This window comes from Crinia signifera, chromosome 8 (assembly GCF_055691185.1).
Source record: "Crinia signifera chromosome 8, ASM5569118v1, whole genome shotgun sequence".
Taxonomy (NCBI): Eukaryota; Metazoa; Chordata; class Amphibia; order Anura; family Myobatrachidae; genus Crinia; species Crinia signifera.
The window spans coordinates 139296310-139320665 of NC_139224.1; the positions used below are offsets into that span (position 1 = coordinate 139296310).

Below are 24356 nucleotides of genomic sequence, written 5' to 3' on the forward strand. Positions count from 1 at the left end.
CTGCCGCGCCTCCACCTCACCCCGGCTGTTATATTAACCCCTTCCCGACATTTGACGTATATATACGTCATGGCCGGGATGTACTTCCCGACACATGACGTATATATACGTCATGACTTTAAACTGTCCCCGCGTCTATAGACGCGGGGACAGAGGGACGATGTCTGCTGTCCCTGACAGCAGACATGTCCCTGCATGCCCAGGGGGGGCTGCGATGCCGCCCCCCCCGTCGGCGATCGCTGTGATTGGCTGTTCAGTGTGAACAGCCATTCACAGCGTTTTCCTGTGTTACCGGCGAATCAGACGCTCGGTAACACAGGTGTCAATCACCGCCGGGCGTCAGGGGGCATGAGGGGGTCATCGGTGACGACGACACCTCACCCCACCTGCCCCCAAGGCTGTGATTGGTCCGTGGGACCCACGGACCAATCACAGCCAAGGCGCGTGATTTAAACTAACGGTGACTGCACTGCAGACGCCATTCCGGTCTGGAATTGCGTGCAGAGCGGTCACCGTGCCAATCTGTCGTGATACATACCTGATCCTTGCCTGAAACTTACCTGATCACCGCTGATCACCGCTGGTAGCGTGCTGCCAGCAGCTGGATACTTCCTGGATCTTGTGACTTCTGTGTGTGCTGCTGCTGCAGTGTCATAGAGTCACAGATCGTGAGAGATAGGGACAGATAGTGACAGAGAGTGATAGAGAGTGATAGAGAGTGCTATATTTTGTGTCTGCTGCACCCCCTTTTGTGCTGATCACTATATCTGAGGTGATCAGCAACTTTTTGGGGGTCCAGGTTTTTTTTTTTATATATATATATATACCTGTCAGTTGCACCAAAGGTTGTGCTGCGTGTGCAACTGACTGCTGCCCCCCCTGCTGCCCCCCCTTTTGTGCTGGTCAGTTTAAATTAATTAATCAGCAACTTTTTGGGGGTCCAGGGTTTTTTTTTTATATATATATACCCTGTCAGGTTGTGTGTCTGCTGCCCCTCACTGCTAATCAGTGGTGCATCACTGCATCACTGATCTGCAGTTTTTTTTTTTGGAGAGTGCAGTGGGGTTTTGTTTTTACACCCACGTTGCTTGTGTGGGTGTCCTGTGGCCGCTGAGCGCTGATCAGTGACGTACAATCACTGAACAGCATTTTTGGCACAGGGTTGATATCATTTTTTTTTCTGCAGTTGTTTTAAATTGTTTTTTTTTTTTGGAGAGTGCTGTGGAATTTTTTTTTTAATTGTTTTTACACCCACGTTGCTTTTATGGGTGTCCTGTGGCCGCTGATCAGTGACGTACAATCACTGAACAGCATTTTTGGCACAGGTTGATATCATTTTTTTTCTGCAGTTTTTTTTTTATTGTTTTTTTTTTTGTTTTTACACCCACGTTGTTTTTGTGGGTGTCCTGTTGCCTTTGAGCGCTGTTCAGTGACGGACGTTACTGACCAACATCTGTGCTCAATTTTTGGCGCAGGACCTTTTTTTTTTTTTTTAACCCCTTCAATTTTTTTTTTTTTTAATTGGGATCAAATTCCTGTATAAAGTATTTTTTTTTCTGCACTACATACACACTACACACTACATACCCCCCGTGTTGAAATAAAGTTTGTACCCCCCCTACACTATACACGTGTTGAAACATTACACTTACAGAAACACAAAAATAAAAATGGCATCCCAAATGTCATCCCAAATGTCATCCCAATCATCCAGAAGAATGTATTCAGCGGAGGAGGCATATGCCATGCTTGCCTCTGACTCTGACTCTGACACAGCCAGTGATGCAAGCGGGGAATTTGAAGGATTCGCCTTAAGCTCCTCTTCCTCCTCTGCTGATGAGGGACCCCCTCAAAGACGCCCCCGTAGAGCAGCTGAGACCCCCCCCAAATGATTGATCCCGTATGGACCCCACCACCAGACAATTTTGAGCCCCAGGTTCCTGAGTTTTTGGCCATCCCAGGAATCCAATTTGATTCAGCAGGTCTCAGAGAAATTGACTTTTTCAAATTATTTTTCTCTGATGATTTTATAAATTTAATGGTGGACCAAAGTAATTTATATGCCCAGCAGTTTATTGCTCAAAACCCCACGTCATCATTTGCTAGGTGGACCCCTGTAGATGCAGTAGAGATGATGACGTTTTGGGGTCTGGTGTTACATATGGGCATAGTAAAAAAGCCAGAAATTAGGCAATATTGGAGTACAGATGTTCTGTACAGCACCCCATTTTACCGTATGGCCATGACTCGGGCTCGTTTTGAGATAATCCTTAAATTTTTACATTACACCGATAATACACTGTGCCCACCCAGAGATGATCCCACCTTTGACCGGCTATTCAAAGTCAGGCCGGTCATTGATCATTTCAGTGCCAAATTTGCAGAGATGTACATCCCTGAAAAATTTATTTGTATTGACGAGTCCCTTATACATTTTAAAGGAAGGGTTAAATTCCGCCAGTACCTTCCCAGTAAGAGGGCAAGGTATGGCATAAAAATGTATAAGCTGTGTGAATGCACCTCAGGGTACACCCACAGGTTTAGGGTATATAAAGGGAAGGATTCAAGAATTGAACCGCCAGAGTGCCCCCCCTCCCTCGTAGGTGTTAGTGGAAAAATTGTCTGGGATTTAGTGCACCCCTTCCTGGATAAAGGTTATCACCTCTATGTGGATAACTTTTACACTAGCATCCCCCTGTTTAAGGCCCTTGGTTCAAGAGGTACAGCAGCTTGCGGTACTGTGCGCAAGAACCAAAGAGGCCTCCCAAAAACGCACATTGCCCAAGTAATGAGAAGGGGTGAAAGCAGGGGAATATGCACCGAAAATATGTTGTTGGTCAAATATAAGGACAAGAGGGATGTCCTTATACTGACAACAATTCATGGAGACAGTACCACCTCCATCCCTGTACGAGGTACCAGTACCCACACCTCAAAACCTAATTGTATCCTAGATTACAATAGGTACATGGGCGGAGTGGATCTTTAAGATCAGGTACTGAAGCCGTACAGTGCCCTGCGGAAAACAAAAATCTGGTACAAGAAGCTGGCCGTGTATATCATCCAGATGGCACTGTATAACGCTTACGTGCTATTCCGTTCTACCAGCCAGAGGGGGACATTTATGCACTTTCAAGAGGAAGTCATAAAGGGCCTAATATTTGGGAACCAGCAGGCAGAGGGCCCCAGTACTTCTAGTACTGGCCCCCGTATTGTACCAGGGCAGCATTTTCCTAACGAAATCCCCTCCACTGCAAGAAAGGGCAGGACACAAAAAAGGTGCAAAGTTTGCTATAAAAAGGGAATAAGAAAGGAAACTATTTTCCACTGTGAAACTTGCCCCGACAAACCCGGCCTATGTATAAAGGAGTGTTTTAAAATATACCACACATCTATGGATTATTAGGTTCATCATTTCACCGTGCTTCGGGGGTCTTGCTAATGCCACATAGCACCCACCATTCATTCCACCAGAATCTGAGCTGCAAAATCCAAAAATCACTCCTTCCCTTCTGAGTCCTGCCATGCACCCAACTGGTATTTTTTGGTCACATATGAGGCATTGCCATACTCGGGAGAATTTGGGGCACAGATTTTGGGGTGCTTTTTCTCCTTCATACCTTCTGAAAATGAAAAATTTTGAGCCAGAACTGCATTTTTGTGTAAAAAAATGTAATTTTTCATTTTCACTGCCCAGTTCTATCAAAATTGGTGAAACCCCTGGGGGTTTGAAATGTACACTATACCCCTAGATGAATTCCCTGAGGGGTGTAGTTTGCAAAATGGGGTCACTTGTGGGGGGGTTCCACTGTATTGGTGCTTTGGGGGTCTTGCTAATGCGACATAGCACCCACCAACATTCCACCAGAATCTGTGCTGCAAAATCCAAATATCACTCCTTCCCTTCTGAGTCCTGCCACTTTTTGGTCACACATGAGGCATTGCCGTACTCGGGAGAAATTGGGGCACAGATTTTGGGGTGCTTTTTCTCCTTCATACCTTCTGAAAATGAAAAATTTTGAGCCAGAACTGCATTTTTGTGTAAAAAAATGTAATTTTTCATTTTCACTGCCCAGTTGTATCAAAATTGGTGAAACTCCTGGGGGTTTGAAATGTACACTATACCCCTAGATGAATTCCCTGAGGGGTGTAGTTTGCAAAATGGGGTCACTTGTGGGGGGCTTCCACTGTATTGGTGCTTTGGGGGTCTTGCTAATGCGACATAGTACCCACCAACATTCCACCAGAATCTGTGCTGCAAAATCCAAAAATCACTCCTTCCCTTCTGAGTCCTGCCATGCACCCAAATGGTATTTTGTGGTCACATGTGAGGCATTGCCGTACTCGGGAGAAATTGGGGCACAGATTTTGGGGTGCTTTGTCTCCTTCATTCCTTGTGAAAATGAAAAATTTTGAGCCAGAACTGCATTTTTGTGTAAAAAATGTAATTTTTCATTTGCACAGCCCAGTTGTATCAAAATTGGTGAAACCCCTGGGGGTTTGAAATGTACACTATACCCCTAGATGAATTCCCTGAGGGGTGTAGTTTGCAAAATGGGGTCACTTGTGGGGGGGTTCCACTGTATTGGTGCTTGGGGGGTCTTGCTAATGCGACATAGCACCCACCAACATTCCACCAGAATCTGAGCTGCAAAATCCAAAAATCACTCCTTCCCTTCTGAGTCCTGCCATGCACCCAAATGGTATTTTTTGGTCACATGTGAGGCATTGCCGTACTCGGGAGAAATTGGGGCACAGATTTTGGGGTGCTTTTTCTCCTTCATACCTTCTGAAAATGAAAAATTTTGAGCCAGAACTGCATTTTTGTGTAAAAAAATGTAATTTTTCATTTTCACTGCCCAGTTGTATCAAAATTGGTGAAACCCCTGGGGGTTTGAAATGTACACTATACCCCTAGATGAATTCCCTGAGGGGTGTAGTTTGCAAAATGGGGTCACTTGTGGGGGGGTTCCACTGTATTGGTGCTTGGGGGGTCTTGCTAATGCGACATAGCACCCACCAACATTCCACCAGAATCTGAGCTGCAAAATCCAAAAATCACTCCTTCCCTTCTGAGTCCTGCCATGCACCCAAATGGTATTTTTTGGTCACATGTGAGGCATCTCATCTGCAAAAAAAATGAAATTTTGAAATTTCACCTACACTTTGTTTGAATTCCTGTGAAACACCTAAAGGGTTAACAAACTTCCAAAATGCTGTTTTGAATACTGTGAGGGGTGCAGTTTTTGAAATGGCATCATTTATGGGGGTGTCTCACATACAAGTCCCTCAAAGTCACATCAGAACTGAACTGGTCCCTAAAAAAATCAGTGTTTGAAATTTTCTTGAAAATTTGAGAATTTGCTATTCATATTGTAAGCCTCCTAGTGTCCAAAAAAATTAAAAGGAAGTTGAAATAATGATGGAAACATAAAGTAGACATATGGTCTATGTTAGTTATTAACTATTTTGAGTGGTATGATTATTTGTCTCACAAGCAGAAAATTTAACATTTAGCAAATTGCTAAATTTTCCATTTTTTTACGACATTTTGGTATTTTTCACAAAAAAACACAGACTGTATCGACCCAAATTTACCACTAATTTGAAGTACAATGTGTCACGAGAAAACAATCTCAAAATCACTGGGATAAGTAAAAGCAAAAAAAAGTTATCCCCACTTAAGTGATACATGTCAGATTTGAAAAAAAGGGCTCTGTCAGGAAGGCAAAAACTGGCTGTGTCAGGAAGGGGTTAAAGCCTGCGGTGCCGGCTTATGACAAGCCGGGTTGCCGCATGCAGGGACGGGGCGCAGGGACGGGCAGCGGCTGAAGGACAAGCTTCGAGAACAAGCAGGCGGGATTCAATATCCCGCCTGCCACGGGACGAGAAGGGGGCGCGGCCATGAGAAGTGGCCAGGAATAGTCGAGCTGCGGCCGAGAGCTTGGCAATTCACAGCCGTTCTCAGCAGAGTGAGCCCGACTGCTTGTGAAGTCGGGCTCGTTCTACGAGATCCGCTGCTCAATGCTGTAGAGGAAGACAAAAAAAGATAAAAAGGAGCTGAGCAGTGACGATTTTAGTGAAGCAAAAAAAGAAAATATCTATCTGAGCGCTTTCTTGGCGAACGCTGCCTTAACCATTAAAGATATATCACAACAATGGACTTTATTTCATACTATATAGTGAATGAAATGTATTATCTGTATTCTCTGGAGAAATTGATGTAAACTCTGTTTACCGATACAAAATTGAAGTTTTTCCCCTTTTTTTCCATTCCTATTTCCTTTACTTGAAAAATGATTTGTTTTGCTCCAAGTAATCGTGTATAACCTTGGTTAAAGAAGCCTATCACCGTAAAAGTCAAAATTGCTCTCGTGTAAAGCCGGGCAGTGCGCTAAAATAATGCAAAGTTGTATCCTTGTGGTCTCTATTTTTTAGGGCAGAGCTGTATGTGTCCCAAAAAAATTATATGCAGTAGGGTAATAACGATGATAATATATATAAAAAAATTTAAATTCACGATCCTGAGTTAGCGATAAGATGTGTATGTTCAGGTCAGCGTTGGATGACTATTTTCTCCACATCTGCTTACCTCCCAACATTCTAAAAAAAAAATGGATTAGGATTAGGGAGCATGCCCATCACTTGCACATAGCATCTATTCACATGACACGGCGAGTGACACGGGGTCTCTCAATTGCCCCACCCCCACTGTTGAATATGGCTGCCCACGAATGGGACAGCGGGACAGTCACAAAAAAAGGGGACTATCCCATAAAAGTCAGGACAATTGGTGGATTTACCAAACATCTCTGGCTAGATGTCTACAGCTTCATATTCTCAAAAGTTTCCAAGTCTTCATCTCTATCCCATGCTCTATTACCAGGATCTTCGCTAAGTAGTACATGGCTAGTACTAAATAATATTACAAACTCTTACAGATCATTGGATAAAATATGGGTCCCACGCTCATGAAATTACGAGACATCCACTCCATTTGTGTGTTCCTAGAGACTTCTCGTAGAGCTGACCTTTTGGTGTACTCTTCTCTGCACTCCCTTTCTTCCTTTTCATGTTGTCTGCAACACCATTACCCATCCCCTTTCATGTTTTCCCAACACACTTCCTTATAATTGGCTACTGCAAAACTCTTTAATGAATCTCCAATCTGATCTTGATTGCGTCTTTCTGTATCATTGTACAGTCATCCAAGGGCTTGTTTTTTTTTTTTTTTTTTAAACAATTTTATTGAGCAAATACAGGGATAAACAGGCTATACAGACCAGCTGTTTTTACAAGCTCTCAAGATATCGTGTATCACAATTTGCCAAGTTTTCTGTATTTAACTTAGAAAGAAGAAGAGGGGAGGGCGTGGTGAGACCACAGGGATGGGAAGGGGAGAGAGGAGGGATGAGGAGAAAGATAGACGGTAGGGAAAAGAATGGGGGGGGGGGATTGATGGCCTTCATTAACCTGGATCAAACGGGGGTGGTACGTCTTGCTGTGAGAGCCACGGGTCCCACACCTTATGGAAGGACTTAAGTGAGTGGCGCAGAATTGCAGTAATGTATTCCATTTTATAGACATACCACACCCGTGTGAGAATTGCCTGTAATGGAGCTGGGGTAGGTTTTTTCCAATCAGCCGCAATTTGGCACGTCATCGCCGAGGATATGTGCCTTAGTAACTTGTGTTGGTGTTGGGTAAGCCCAGGGGGTTTCAACGGGAGGAGGAAGTATCTGGGATCTCTGGGCACCGAAACTCCTAGCAAACCTGTGAGTAAGTCTATTACTTCTCCCCAGATGTTCGAGATATGGGGGCAAGTCCACCAAATGTGGAGGAAATCACCTTCAGAAGGGCAACCCCTCCAACATCTGTCAGATACCTCGGGGATTATCTTATGCAGCCTAGAGGGGACATAGTACCAGCGGTATAGCAATTTATATGTATTTTCCTTTATTTTGACACAAATGGAACTAGACGCGGCATTATCGCGTATTTCTTCCCAATCTTCCTCATCTAGAGAAAGACCTATGTCACGCTCCCACGCCTTTTCATGAGGAGTCCGGGATGAGGCTGCAAGGGGGTCTAGCAGTGAGTATAGTGCCGAGATTAGACCTTTAGATGAGTCACGTCTCCAACAAATATGTTCAGCGGAGGTTAGGGGCCTAGCCATTAGCGTAGATACCACTTTGGAGTGGAAGTGGCGAATCTGGAGAAAACGAAAAAAATCTATGTTGGGAATTGACGTGCCATCTCTGACTTCGGAGAACTGGGGGAAGGATGCTTTGTCCAATATATCGTTTAAATAATAAATGCCCTCTTTGAGCCAGCTGGACAAGGAGGAGCATCCCATGCCCGGGGGAAACGCGGGGTTATGGAATAAAGGTATCAATGGAGAGGGAGGCGGGGCTAGGTTGTATAATTTATTCAGTCTGTCCCAGACCGCCAAAGCACGTGACACCACCGGGTGCGACATTGTAGTGCGTGGACGTTTAGCTCTAGGTAGCCACAGCAGTGAGGACAGAGTATTCAAGCCCAGGTCTCCCGTTTCTATGTTCACCCAGACTTTACTCGCACCCCAGGGGTTGCACCATTGAACGATCTGGGACAACTGTGATGCGTAATAATATCTCTTGAAATCGGGTATCCCCAGGCCACCCCGGCATGAGGGCCTCTGCAGTAGTTTTAGTCTAATACGGGGGCGTTTCTTGTCCCATATGAATTGGGATGACTGGTGTTGTAGGAACTTAAAAACATAAATCGGGACATATATGGGCAAGGTCTGAAAAAGATACAACAGGCGTGGGAGAATATTCATTTTAACAGAGTGTATTCTGCCTATCCAGGAGATTAAGTGGGAGGACCAAGTGGAGAGGTCTGATTTAATCCTGTCTAACAGTCTCGGGAAGTTGGCTTGAAAGAGTTGGTGGTGATGATGTGTTAAATAGATGCCTAAATATTTAACTTTTTTCCCATTCCAATTACAGGGCAGCATATTCATCAACTCAGTTTTAAGGGGTCCGGGTACATGGAAGTCGAGAACTTCGGTTTTCCCCACATTTATTTTATAATCGGAAAGGTGGGAGTATTGTTGGATCTCTGATAGTAAATGGGGGATAGAGCTCGCTGGACTGGCGAGGGTCAAGAGCACATCATCCGCATAAAGTGCTATTTTATGCTCCGCGGAGCCTACTTTAATGCCCTGGATAGACGTGTTATTGCGTATCCTCGCCGCCAAAGGCTCCATGACCAAAGCAAAGATTAATGGAGAGAGGGGGCAGCCCTGGCGGGTGCCATTGGTTATATTAAAGGGTACTGACCTTGCCCCGTTTACAACAACCCGGGCGGAAGGAGTGCGATATAGGGCCTTAATCCCCTCTAAGAAGGGTCCAGAGATACCCATCCTTTCCAACACTGCAAAGGCAAAAGACCACGATATGCGATCGAATGCCTTCTCCGCATCTAATGCCAGGAGCAAGGCAGGGTTTTTCCGCTTCTGAATTATATGGATAAGGTCAATCGCTCGCCTTGTGTTGTCCGACGCCTGGCGCCCAGGAATAAATCCCACCTGGTCCGGATGGACAAGGGTTTGAAGCAGAGGGGCCAGACGTCCGGCAAGAATTTTTGCGTAAATCTTCAGGTCAATGTTCAAAAGTGAAATCGGCCTGTAATTTGCGCAATTGGTCGGGTCTCTGCCCTCTTTCGGGATCACCACTATATCCGCCAGGGCTGTCTCGGGGGGGAAAGAAGCACCCTCCAGTATGTTGTTAAACAGAACCACTAAGTGGGGGGCTAATTCTTTTGCAAAGCGCTTATAATAAATGGCTGAAAACCCGTCAGGGCCCGGTGCTGCCGACGAACGCATTGACCTGATTGCCGCTACCACCTCTTCTTCTGTAATCTCTACGTTTAGGGTGGCCAGTTGGGCCTCCGAGAGGATCGGGAGGGGGATATCTGCAAGGTAGGAGATCGTTTCTTCGTTAACGGAAGCGGGCGGGACGGGGAGATTTTTTAAATTGTATAAGGAATTATAGAAATGTTGGAATTCCCTGGCTATTTCTATCGGATCAAACGTGCAGGATCCTAAAGTTGGAGAGTGTATTTTTTCAACCAGCCTAGAGGCCTGCTGCCTTCTAAGTTTGTTGGCTAGTAGGGTGTCAGCCTTGTCTGCTTTGTCATAAAAGCGTTGCCCAAGCTTTAGAAGGATTTTGGCTGCCCGGTGAGCTAGCAGAGTATTCAACTGGCCCCTGATCTTTTCAATTTGGGATAGCAGGCTAGAGGTAGGTGCGCTTTTATGATGCTCCAGTAGGGTAGCTAGCTTTGCTTCTAACTCCTGTATCTGGGAGGCCCATTTTTTCCGGACCGAGGCCACCCTAGATATAAGGACGCCCCTAATTGTTGCTTTATGAGCCTCCCAGACAATGCCAGGAGATGTGTCGGATGTGGGATTCTCCTTAAAATAGTTAGTGATGGCAGCTTTAACCTCCTTCAAAGAGGAGGGGTGGTCCAAGATGGAGTTGTCTAACCTCCATCTTCTGGTACTGGGTGGCCGATCATAGAGATCAAGGTCCATGATGGTCCCGGCGTGGTCTGTCCAGGGGAATGGAGTAATGCCCGCTCCCTTAACGTGTGAAGTGAGGGAGGAGGAGATGAGTAACATATCGATTCTGGAGTATTGTTGGTGAGGGGCCGAAAAATGGGTATAATCTCTTGAGTGTGGGTATTTCAGACGCCAAGAATCACATATTCCATAATGTTTCATGGCGGCTATAAGGGTGCGTGTGGCTCTAGGGGTATCTGTTGTGCGTGGAAGGGGGGCCAAGGGGGATTTGTCTAACATCGGATCTATAACTGTGTTAAAGTCCCCGCCTATGATGATGTGTCCCTGCGCCACTTTGTCCAGTCTCTTAAAGAAGGTGTCAAAGAACTGCGATTGGTCTTGATTGGGTGCGTACAGGGAGACTAAGGTCACGGTCGAGGATCTGAGCTTTCCAATCACTATAAGAAATCTGCCCTCCGAGTCCGCAATTGTCTTGGTAGGAGTGAAGGGGACATCGCTGCGGATTAGGATGGCCACACCGCGCTTTTTACAATCTGCTGATGCAAAAAAATTAATTGGGAACGAGCGACCCTTCAGTTGAGGATGCCTGCCTGTAAAGTGTGTTTCCTGTAAGAACACAATGGATGCCCCTTCCCTCCTACAAGCTTCTAGCAGGATAGTACGTTTCCTAGGGGCATTTAGACCATTAACATTTACTGATAAAATTTTTAGGGCCATGGATAGGTGTGTGTGTACAACGCTATGGAGGAGCCTTGTGAGGGGGATGAATACCAACCCCAGGGTGGGAGGAGGGGGAGCAAGAGGCCAAGGGAATGGAGGAGGAAGGGGGAAGGGAGAGGACGCCCCACAGATTGGGGACTGACTAAAGAAAAGAGAGTAAAGAAAAGCCCGTGAGGGCGAAATCCCTGGTAAAGAGGGTCCCCAAGGGGAACCGCTACAAAATACAATGAATCAACATACATTATGAACTACTACAGATAGGGAGTGTTGGGGGGGTGGTAAGACGGCGAGGTGGAACTGGAATCAGGTCCGCCTAGGCCAGTTCTGTCCCTTTCGGGGGGGGAGTTCGTGTAAGCTGTAATTACCTACAATCAACATATTAACTATTGCTAAAACTACAAGGAAAATAGCGAGAGAAAATGCCCTGGTGAAGGGCATGCAGTAACAGTCCGAAGACATTCAACAACATGGATAAATCTCACCCATTTTAGGTCGGCTCAACAGGAACCTAAGTGACATCAGCTAACAAGACAGTTCAGTTCAGTTCGGTTCTTTGTTTTCCACTCGAAGTCGGGAAACCCTTGTCCATTCAGGTGGAGTAGGAGACTGACGACGGGATCTTGGCGGCGACGCTGCTTCCACCGGAGGAGACGGAAGAAGATCCAACTTGGATAACAGCTCCTGTCCTTGGGCCAGGGTTTTGATATTGTGTAGTGTGTTATTAGCTGAGACATGGAGCATGAACGGAAAACCCCACCTATAGCGGATGTTGTGTTGACGAAGGATTCTGGTTATTGGTTGGAGATCACGCCTTTTCTGGATAGTTGAGGGGGCCAAATCCTGAAAAATTTGCAGCTGCATCTCTTGAAATTGTATGTGCTCGGAATCCCTGGTAGCTGCTAGGATTTTCTCCTTCGTCTGATAGTAATGAAAGCGGATAATGACATCCCTCGGGGGTTGGGAAGAGGGAGGTTTTGAGCGAAGAGCCCTGTGCGCTCTGTCCAATAAGCAATCCGCATCCGATAGAGCTGGAATGATGTGCTGAAACAGAGATTTGAGGAAGGCCGGTAGGGCAGACCCTTGAATGGACTCCGCTACGTTACGGATGCGCAGGTTATTGCGGCGGGACCGATTTTCCTGGTCCTCTTGACGCTCCTTGAGGGTCTCCAATTCCTCGTGAAGTCTGGAAAGTTCTTTGTCCATGCGTAGTTGAGACCGGCAGATGTCGTCTGTTTTGGACTCTAATGCATCGGTTCTGTTGCCAATGGCTGCTAAGTCGGTGCGAAACTCTGCAACTGCCTTGGCCAGTTCCTGTTTGAATGCATTTTGTACGCCCTCGAGGAGCCCTGTCATTACCGCTTGGGTATGAGGGTCAATAGCAGTATCCGTTAGCTCCTGACGGGTTGGGGAGTCTGCGAGCTGTGAGGGGCTAGGTACATTCTTGGCTTTGGAGCCGAAGAAATTACCGGCTGCTTGCGGAGCTTTTTTGTTTTTGTGTGACATTTCAAGTCAGGGTTAAGCGAATCGGAGGGCAGTCACTTAACGGCTATGTTGAATTCTCCCGGGGGGGGGGGGGCAGGAGGCTAAGGGTTCTTTTAGAGTTGGTACTGAGGGACAGAACCGGACCAGGCGGGATATCTGACACACTCAAAATATCATGATAAGTCCGTGCAGTCTGAGTGCCATAAAAGGATTAAACATCCGGGGAAGGGAAAGGGCCCTTTCAGCTTTTCAAATATTTCCCCACAGCAGTTCACGTGTGGCCACTCTTTATCTGTATATTGAGTCCCTTATGATGAAAGGCAGACTTTAATTATTATATAGCCCCAGATGATCAGGTGCAAAGAGGGTTAATGACGTCCTTATGTATCTGTGCAATGAAGGGCACTCACTGGTCTCACGTCGGAGCTGATGCAGAGAAGGGCCCAATGTACTTTCTGGGGGGCTAGTGCAGGGGGCCAGCAGACCTTACATGTGCCCAGTAGGCGGGGGGATGCTTTTGTGCTGTGGGGTGCCACTCCTCTGTGTGTGCCACTGCCAATATGGCGTCCGCTACCTGGGCCTTAGGGCAGCGGGGTGATAGGCCAGTACTGGGCTCTGGGGGGTATCCCCTATGTGTAGGGAAGAGAGGAAAAAAAAAAAAAGGGGGGGGGGGGAAGCAGTTAAACCACTTCTCCCCGCTGGCACATCCTTTAATTCACAGATAAACGCGGCCGCCACCTTCAATATGGCGGCCGCGATTCGGGAGCTGCCAGAGTCTGGGGGACCCCTCCGCCCTCCCAGCGGAGGTATTAACCTGCGGCTATGCGCCGCTGTGCAGGGGGAGTTTAGGTGGTGGGGGTCCGCGGGTCCGCTGAACTTTGCGGGGGCCGTTGGCTAAGCCCTGTCGTGCCGCGCCACCTCCAAGATGGCGGCCGCGACACAGGCTCTGATACACCCGGCGGCTCCCCTTACCTTAGATGCGGGGCTGCCGAGCTTCCAGCAGGCTGAGATGGGTTGGGGGGAGCTCTCCAAGAGGCTGTTCAGGGTAGCCTGGCGCTGTGGGAGATATTTCTGGGCTGGATTCGTCCCCGGCGGGCGGCAGAAGAAATCGAGGCCCCGGCTCCTAGGGGGTACTAGGCCGCAATCCGCAGGGACCTCACATAAAGGTCCCCCGACTCCGCGGCCGTTCCCACACCTTTCTCCTGTGGTCCCCAAGCTGTAGGGGGTCTTTCTGGGGCTGGATGGGTGTTGAGGGCTCTGGATTGGGATGGATGTGGAAGGCCCAGAGCAGGAGCTCAAGATCCACACGTCCTGTTCCTTCCAAGGTCAGGCCACGCCCCCAAGGGCTTGTTTTTGCTATAACGACTGCAGTTCCTTCTAACAGATCTCTCTCTTTCTCTTTCTCACGCACACACGCACACACGCACACACACACACACACACACTCTCTGTGTATGTATATATATATATATATATATATATATATAGAGAGAGAGAGAGAGAGAGAGAGAGAGAGAGAGAGCTAGTGAAATTTGTAATCAATATGCACACACCTTAAATACAAAGGGAGGTATTTAATCGGGTACCGGACGGCTCCCCGACAGTCAGTCATTACTCAGACATCAGAATCCCGACTGCTCCCTCGTGGGGACCCATGACCCCCATAGAAGGAGAATAAAATAGGTGGCGAGCGCAGCTCACCACCGTGCCTGCAGCGTAGTGAGCGCAGCAAGCCCGCAAGGGGCTTCATTGCGCTCCCCCCGCTGTGCAGTCGGGATTCCGATGCCGGAGTAATGACTGTCGGAATCCCGACTGTCGGTGTGTTATACCACACCCATTCAATCTTGGATTCCGACTGTTGGAACGTTCCGACAGTCAAAATCCTGGCCTGATTTTGCCTAGCTCGACAGAGACTCGACAGGTGGAATTCGATGTTGCGTCTGTCGATTGTTGAAAACTGGGCGTGTCGGCAAAAACGGCCTTGGATTGTCGAGAGACGGCCGTGAATTTGACAATCCACGACTGTTTAAGACAAAACACAACTGACCTGTTTTAAATCTGTTTTGTTGAAATCCACCTTCAATGCTGTCAGAAACGGCGGCATTGAATATCCGGCTACTTCCCCTGTCAGAAGCAAGTGCAGTGCACCAAGGCCTCTGATGACTAAGGGGCCCACTTCTACCCCTGGGACAATCTGCTGGTCACCCACAGTTTTTCCATGTCACAGTCTGCCTCTCCCTGTCACCCACTGCCGTGTGGAATGTTGTGAAATTAGCTTGCGGTGGAGTAGGGATGACCATATTATATTTTTGCAACTGGGCTCACCTCCAACAAGTTCTGCCACTGCCTGGGCATAGACAAATGTATCTAAATACTTATAATCAGGATAGATGGGAAGCTGTAAGTATCTGCACAGGCCTTTTAAATAGTCATTAGCTCTGCATATTTACCATGACTGAAAAATATTGCAGTGTAGAGCAATTTTTTTACTGGTGCAAATTGGTAAATAGTGATGTAAAATGGACTTACAAAAATATGGCAACATGCACTGACCAACCTCTGGATCATCTTTCTAGTAAGCCAAATTGTTATGACATGCACGGAATGTATAATAGAGCTTTTCATTCTCATGTAGTAGTACAGTGGACGTGAACTGTACAAATAGTTTTGACATTCTATCACTCATACGCAACCACGGGCCAAATCACATACAGTATGTATGATAAGTCTGAAAAGAAAGGTGCCCTTTTATTAAAGCAGCATTTAAGATGCAGCAGGACGCACTTCTAGAAAATAGACAAGCGGCAGATAAATGGCTTAATATTCAATCATATCCCTACATACATCATTGAAACAAAGCTAAAATACAGAGCTGAGACATCTTAAAAGTGTCCATTTCCATTAAAAAAGCTTGCTTATTTAATATCTCGATGCAGCGGCGTGATATATTGTTATCTCTTTAAAACAAAACAAGTAGTTGAACAGATTAAGCAGCGGAAGGTCTCCTTTGTACCTGAGGTAAATGGCAGAGCCAGTTCAGGCTTCCACATTTCACAGGGTAATCTGTTCGTGCGAACACGAGCCAGGTGGTAGCGTTAATGTATGAAAAAGGCACTTTTGTTTTACGAGTCTGAAAATGTTCCTACGTATAAATGGAGCATCTGCCAATACTGTAAAGGTGTAGCAGAGAGGTAAGCACTTCATGAAATCACAAGGTTAGGCAGAGGGCGAAAACAAACATCGTATATATCTTATTGCTAGAGGATACACTTTTAATCTCGATGGGGCCTGCAGTGATTTACAATGCAATAGAACGCTGACCCCTATGGCGCTGAAACAGATAACAGCATAAGTCCCTTACTTAAAGACACGGTCATATATTTACCTCAATCTCTATATACCTCAGGCTGCTACCTCTACGATGGGTGTACGTGATACTGAAGCTCTATGAGGCAGGTGCGCCTGTGGACACTGGGTATTTAATGGCCGAGTTGCAAGGGTGAGAAGGGCTAATTTGATGAAATGGGGCATTTTCCACACTCCCTATATCACAATGCCTTTTGTGACGAGAGATCGTAATAAAAGCAAATGTGTATTTGTGAGGAAAAACTTACAAAGCACCCACATCGCACCCTAAGGGGCCGAATGTGGTCCCGTCTTTGATGGTGGGGGTCTGCACATGGGCAAAAATGCACATGTGTAAACGCATCTGGCGAGTATCACACTCGCCGAGGTATTCATTCTGCCAGGGGAGGGAAGGGGGCGGGCAGGGGGCTGAAGTAGGGAACACCCAATATTTTATGGGCGCCCCTGGTTGGGGTGGACGGCTGACATCACAGTTTAGACTGACTTTTACCTACAAATGAAAAAAAATATTTAATAATTCCATGTTCTGCGGCCATTGAAGGATTTTTCGCCCGTGTGCGAGGGGATGTATAAACGTACATATTACCTCACATGCAAATGCAGGGATTTGCGTGGAGGGGAGTGTTTTTTTGGCTGGCGGCTGGCGTTTACCTGTTTGCTAGGGTGTGAACATACTCAACCTAGTGAACAGGTATGAATCAGACCCTAAGTGCTTAATTACAAGTGCTTTGATAACTGGAGACAACCCCCCCCCCCCCCCACACACACACACACACACACACACCATCATGTGCGCGTGCGCTCCCTGAAAAGTGGGCGTGGCTTTGTAAAATAGGCATGACCTCTTCAGAAAAGTAGGCGTGGCCTCTAATACAGACATGTATTGAAGTCCCTATTGTTGCATTTAATAACACATTTTCCCTACTGACAACTCCTACACAGAGAAACCTCATACATCCTCCCCTCACCCTGACACCAGTGACAACTACTTCACAGCAATCTCCCCCACCCCCTCACTTCTCTCATGCATATCTGCCCCAAAGACTGACCGTCCAAACACACAAATCCCCCCCCTCCACACTGGCCTCACCATTTCCTCATCTGACAGCACAGACGGCTCTGCCCTGGGACTGATACACAGTAGATGCCAGCATATCTCTACTCTGAGGCTCAGTTTCTGAGGAAGCGCTGCTGCAGCATCCTAAGCTTTTAGCTGCACAGTGCTCCTCCGTCCTCTCCTCTCCCGCGGCTCAGTCTAAATATTTCTGGAGGCAGACTCGCAAGTGCTGGAGACACACTGTGCATGCCCTGTGGCCTTTCTGGCACCCAGAGCTCCCACTCCGCTGGAACCACCCTCCCTATGCCACTGACAGTGTGCACACTCAGTTGGGAGGCTGTGGAGGCTTTCAAAGTCATCTGGATTTCGGGAGAATCCCAAAATCCGGGAGACTGCAAAAATGTCCTGGAGGGTTGCCACCAATTCAGGGAGAAATCCAGGAAATCCTAAAGAGGTGGCAACCCTACGTATGAAGCAGTGATAAGGGAGGAGAAGTGAGGCAGTGGAGAAGTGGCACATGGCAACCAATCAGCACTGAAGTAACATCTGTAATTTGCATAATATAATATATACAGAGCAGCTGATTGGTTGTTATGGACCTCTTCTCCTCTGGCTCACTTCTCCTCCCTTATCACTGCTTCATACATCTACCCCTAAATCAGTAACCATGCTTTCTGGATAGTCATACATACATCATTGCTCAACATTGCACATTCTATGGTATAATCCGAAGTGAGCAGCTGGCCAAGTAGCAAGAAAAGGAAAGATAATAAAATTGTAACTATTTCTTTAGTGCTCAATGAAAAGCAAAGCCCTAGGCACATGCCTCTGTAGCTTATATAATTATTTATGTTATTATTATTATTGGTTTGTGCCGCAGTGCCCCACAGCACCAGACGGTGGGAATAGCAAACATAAAACATGGATACAAAAGATAAAAGAAATAGATATACAGTAGATGCAGAAGAAAAGGAACCCTGCTTTTCAGAGGTACTGCTATTGGAAAGTGGGGGTCAGGAGCGCAGAACTGAGGCAAGAGTTAGAGGCACAGTAGCTAGGGTGTAGCAATGTGCCTACCTCACTACTTTTGCCTTAATGGCAAACCATTCATATCGCCAGCAACTGGACAATGATTATGTTATGTTAGGAGCATGGTCACTCCACATGGGGCATTCTATGCCCCCCTAGGGAGGTAACTAGAACTTCAGCATATTTTGGCTACCTGCACCTTCTACCCTCTCCCAAAAACTTTCTTGATTGGCTGCACTCATCATTGGCGGCAATATGGCACCCGTTCACAATGGTCAGTAGAGACAATTTCACAGCAGTCATGACTAACGTTCTGGCTGTAGGGATGGAGGGACAATCCCCTAAATTCAGGGCAGCCTAAATGGGTATAGGTTATAGGGTTGACTGTAAGAAAGTCAACCTTTAATGGGTTTTGACCTATGGCCTGTCGACCAATAGTCTTCGACTGATTGACTGTCAACCTTTTTTATTGTCGGCCTGCCCACTGCATCCCACCTAAATTAGGACAGCTGGGAAGGATGCGTGTGAATATGACAGATGGTAGATAAGGAGTTTAAAAGTTTTAAGGCTGGCGGAGAATTTGGACATGGCAATTTGGAAAGAAGGTCCTACTTAGCCTATCCTATCATTTTGTGTATGCCACTAAGATTGGGTCTGCGCTTATGGAAGCAGCCTGAGCGGTTCTGGTGGGGACATCACTTACCAACCACCAGGCAGTCAATCTTTTATCATTGACAAAGAGGAACTTTTTAAAATACTGAAATTACAAATACGATGAACTTGGATTGCAAAAAGGTGATTCCAAACTTTTACATTTGTCACATTGGGGCAGATGTATTAAGCCTGGAGAAGAGATAAACTGGAGATAAAGTAAAAGGAGATAAAGCACCAGCCAATCAACTCCCAGCTATCATTTTCAAACACTGTTCATTGGCTGCTGCTTTATTTCCTTTCACTTTATCTCCAGCTTATCTCTTCTCCAGGCTTAACACATCTGCCCCATTGGTAAATAAAAAATTCTAACAACCCCCTCCCCATGCAGAATATTCTAATTTCACCCAAGACTATACCATCTACACATGGTTATAATGATAAATATATATTGTTATTATACTGTGTGCCTAGAATACATTATACTTACGTATTTCCCTAAGGCAGAGGGGAAATAAATGTGAACTTTGACATAAAGTAGGACATACAGTATACTTTCTTAGTGGAAAAAAGTTTCCACTAACTTGCTTTCCTTTTATATAGCACCCCCATGAGACGTATCGCCGTCATTGTGAGGAAAGGTGGCTGATTAAATGCAAAAACATATGCAAGATGCTGATTAAATGCAAAATTCTCAAAATTTTTCATTGGCGTAAACACATTCTGCTTTTACACCAGAAATGTGCTTGTTCCCCTGTAGAAAATTGGCTTTAAATGTCCCACATGGAACCACCCCAATATTGTTTGTTCCACGCTAACTTCCTTTATCACTTAGTTTCATCCAGAGTGCTCCACATTTATACCCCAGCCATACCATGGAGAATAAGTTGGTACCGTCATCGTCCCTGCTCTATGGATAGACTATAAATTCTGCTAAATTCGGATACAGGATCAAAAAAACCATGCGGAATACCACTAATGGCAAAGCAGATACAGAATTCAAAGACCCTTCCGTCTGAACTTTAAACCTCAAACATGTTCTGCCAAGACTTTTTTGATTTGCCCAACATTTGTGCCGCATCTTTGCTCATCTCTAATTAAAAGATGTTTTATTTTATCCCACAAGGCAATCAATTGACAAATCCTCCCATCCCTCAGATAGACGTCAATGAAAAGGATTAGAGGACGGAATCTTGGTGATGATCACAGAACACACCTAGACAAAAAGCAAAGAGAGGCCGCAGGGGCACACACAATGTCATTGACGGGACAAAAGAGGTGGTTCTGGAAATGCACATTGACAGGCATGCAGTCTGCTACTATGGCAGGGGACATGAGAGGTGCAGATGTGGGTGGAAAGAGAGAGGATAATTGGGTCAGAGACAAACTTAGGGGGTGAAGACAAAAATAATGGGAAAGTAGAAGGTAATGACCATATCTGTTGCTAAAAAAAAAAATCTCCCATCTTGTGTATTGTTGCTAATTGCATGTCGTTCTAGGGTGCTACGCAATGGTTATTAGGTGGTGGTTTGTGAAAGTGCTCGATAGCGAAAAAAACGATGCAAAGATTTCATCTTTAACAACTGTTTTTGTTTACAAACATTTGAAGCCAGGGCAGTTAATCAACCCAGTGCTCCGAAGGTTCCCCCTCCCCAAAAAACTACTTTACAGAGCTTGTTCATCTTTTGACCGCAGTTTATCTGCCATAGTCTTGACTGAGGAACAGAGGCTCTCAGACGGTCTCAGCAACAGAATGAATCTGCTGTATTATGTCACAGGCATATAGTTCAGCCCTTTACTGGAAATGCGAGGGTTAGTGAAAACATATTGGCCAAAATCAATCACTTTCCCAAGTCACACTGGTGACACCCGATGTATAATAACTGCTGCTAGGAAGAGCTGGGACTGCTCTGCATTTCACATTGCTCTTGGCTTTTTGGATAAATGGAGCTTTTTTGTCTGGCAGATTCATCATTGTTTTAATGCAATCGATACAAGCTAGGACCGTTTGTGCTTACACTGCCCCTATGCAGGCACCGTCCGCCACTTGGAGGCTGTGTGGGCACTGAGAGAGGGGGTGAGAGCTCTATCCTTATGCATAATGAAGCAAGAAACAGCCCGACCGGACTCAGACACACAGACTAAGCAGGTAGCAGCACTCGGGTGATGCTGCAGATGGACATTTCCGGTTCTATAAAATAAACAATAACAGGAAAGGAAATGATATCAGTAAATGAAACGCAGGCTGTCATGCTGTATGATATACTGTATAATGGTATTCAGCTTTTAAATCTCCGTATGTTAATATCAGCCACCCCTCCTCTGCGCGTCAGGACTTAGTTGCGGCATCTAAGTGGGCCCTGGTGCTTTTATAATTTTCCATAAACAACCTGTTATTAGGCCAGAGGGCATGAGGGGAACTCTAATTTGCTTGCAGGAGCGTAACAGCGCAGCTGTGCTTCATACAGGATGTCATTCATGGCTACCATTAACTCATCCCTACATTCATACAATTTTTTTTTCCACTATGGCCTGCAATGCCATGAGGGACTTTGAGCTGGGAGGAAATACAGGTATTAATTTAATATAAATACAGGCATTTGAGAGGATATACAGTATATGAGATGGACTTTTGTATCTGTACTAAGATTGCATTCTCCCCATCTTTAAGGCATCGACATCTCCCAGCAATGTCTGCTGGACACTGGTGGATGGTCATCCCTTGAGCAGTTGCATTGTCCCCAATGAAGTAGATTCATTTGCAAGCTGCACTGGAGACCTCTCTACATTGAAGAGACATCTAGAAAACTTACTTGGAGCGATGGAGCTAAGTACCCACATTAGCAGCAATAATTAATCACATATAACTTGGAGTTATATTGTCATCAGGCAGTATTGGAGTTCGCAAACTAATCAGCTCCGAAAATCTTTACAGGCAAAGGATGACTAATGGTGGTGTTTAATTTCCTACATTTGAGCAATTATAAATGGCCAAGTCTACTATAAGCCGTAACTGCTGCAGAACCTCTTCAAGGTGTTGCAAGCATTGCATTTGCAACAGTCTATTCACATATGTATTGCATTTCAGTGCACTTCTCTCTCTATCTCTCTATCTCTCTCTCTCTCTCTCTCTCTATATATATATATACATATATCTGGGATTATTTATTTTCTTATGTTGCACTAAAAATATTTACCGAAAAACAAAAATGACTCTTCCCATGTAGCGCGGTGACTGACAACTGTACTTAGAGATGCTGGAGCAGCTGTAGACTTTGGTTGGTTGCTCTGGCCGAGCTGAGAACTGCATTCCCCCAGACCCTGCCTATATCTAAAATTCAAGTAGGACGGATGCTGATGGCCCTGCTAGCTGAGCTACCAAGATCAATCTCACCAGTCTGAGAATACCCCAGTGCTGCTCCAGGAGCCAGACTCTCCACCGCCAGCCCACTCTACCAGCTATGGGGTAACACAACCTCTATTCAAGAGGGTTATTAGATTTTCTGCAGTGCACTGAGAACATAAAACCCAGCGATAAAGTGATTAATGGAGCAATGCCTTGTGGGTCTCTTTAGCAAGGAACAGGTCAATGGACTGATGCCCAACAGCATTAATGCAGGGAAAGCAGTTTAACCCTCTCAGGGTTTAGTTGCACATCTAGCCATGAGAAAATAACAACCAACCTAATACGGGCATACCTTCACTTGTGATATATATACCTTCAAAAAAATGAATTTGCAATGCTAGGAATAACACTATGGTGCACCAACATAATAAATAATAAATATGTACATGTGTCATCCGTTATCACTGCTACAATCATTTGTATTAGAGACGGTAACTATCCACTTTTACTTCCAGCAATGAACACTTACGTTTGCTGTGCATCCTCGCTTCCTTCTAGACTAAAACCTACAGCTTCCAAGATCACACAATCGTCTGGCATCATATTGAGCTGTGAATAGAACAAGCTTACGAGGCTTTAAGTCGTTTAAGTAATAAAAAATAATGAGAATAACTTACCCAAAGGGCAATATCAAAGGGGTCCCCACACCACCTTGCCACTGCCAATCAAATGTCCACAGCAGCAGCAGCTTCAGCCTTCATCAACCCCCCAAAAAAAACACAGGGATCCAGCGTTGTAGACTGTATGAAGCTGCCTGGTCCTTGATCCTTTTTTTTTTTTTAGTTTCCCAGATGCCAGACTGAAAGTTCAGGAACTGCAGATGAAGCCGCTCATCAGTCGCTTCGTCTCTGTCCCCCTTTTTTTGTCCATGAAAAGCAAAATATCCCAAAAAATAAATAAATAAACCAGACAACACAGAAATCCTTGGGACCGAGAGCAAGGTGGATCTCCAGGTCAAGAGTCACCTAGGGACAGGGGATCATGTGCACAGCACCTCGGCACCCCCTGCCAGCTGCCAGCTAGAAGATCTGTGTATATACTGTGTAGATTTATTTGCATGTCCTGTGCAGTGTCTGCTTAGATGTCAATCATCTTGTGCAATCTATGGAGCGCAGCATCCAATCTTTCTATAAGGTCACTCCGAACATCCTTCATATTTTTTTTCTTTTTTTGTTACAATATATCAAGGTCTGTCTGCTTTCCATTGTCTTGCCATGGAGATGATGTGCCAGTGATGTGCGCTAGTCTGTTTCTGTGTTTATAGGAATTTATGTACCAGTGCCTTCCCCCTATGTCTCCCCCTTCCTCCTTATTCCTGGTATCCCTCTTTCCCCGTCTCTCTCTCTCTCCCAGATACTCAATGTGTTACCTGCAGGATTCACAGGCACCAGTTCAGCACCAAGTCAGTGTGAAAACTCTCTCCCCCCTTCCTTTCCCCCATTCCATGCCTGTCTCTCTGCAGCCAATGGCACCACAAGGCACTCCTCCGCCACACGGAGATTGGCTAAACCCTTCCCTGGGGCGACACTTGATTGGATGACTTCAGGCTTCTGTGCTTTAACCAACTCAGTGCTGCTTTCTGGAGCATCAGTAGCTGAACAATATCTCATACAGAATTGCAGCAGGGGGGAGTTAGGGCTGCAGCTGCCTGAATTTACAAATCTATTAAGTCTCTTATTTCCACTTAAAGTAGCTTGAGTTTGAAACCAATTGTTCTTCCATCCCTGATCCTTAATGTAATAAGACACCCAGGAGATAATATATCATGTAATAACAATTCAGAGCAGCAATTTCTGCTCAACACAGGTTGTAGTGTAAAAAAAAAATAAGGGGGACAGAGCAGTAAAGTGGAATTACAATTATTTCTGTAATACCCTTTTGGATGAAACATTGATGCAAAAACACAGTTATATGTCATCATTGTGCTATGTACAGTGGTATCACACAGCAGGCAACAGCAGTCCTGTGGCTTCAGGCTCTTTCCTGCTTTGATGTTATATGTGTTTTTTTTTTTTTACCATAACATTGGTTTATTTATTTATTAACAAGTTCTTACATAGCACAGAAAAATCTGTTGTTTA

The 24356-nt window shown here is 45.6% G+C and overlaps 1 protein-coding gene across 2 annotated transcripts in view; it reads right to left on the reverse strand.

Moving 5' to 3' along the window:
- Positions 1 to 23686, reverse strand: part of BRINP2 (BMP/retinoic acid inducible neural specific 2) — a 258789-nt gene extending 235103 nt beyond the window's left edge. The window contains exon 1 of one of the 2 annotated variants that reach the window (XM_083157259.1): positions 22893 to 23686. The gene's annotated coding sequence lies outside the window, so the exon portion shown is untranslated. Of the gene's footprint in view, positions 1 to 22744; positions 22845 to 22892 lie in introns of those variants that run through there. The other variant, XM_083157260.1, reaches the window with a different exon arrangement.
- Positions 23687 to 24356: the final 670 nt, after the last annotated feature.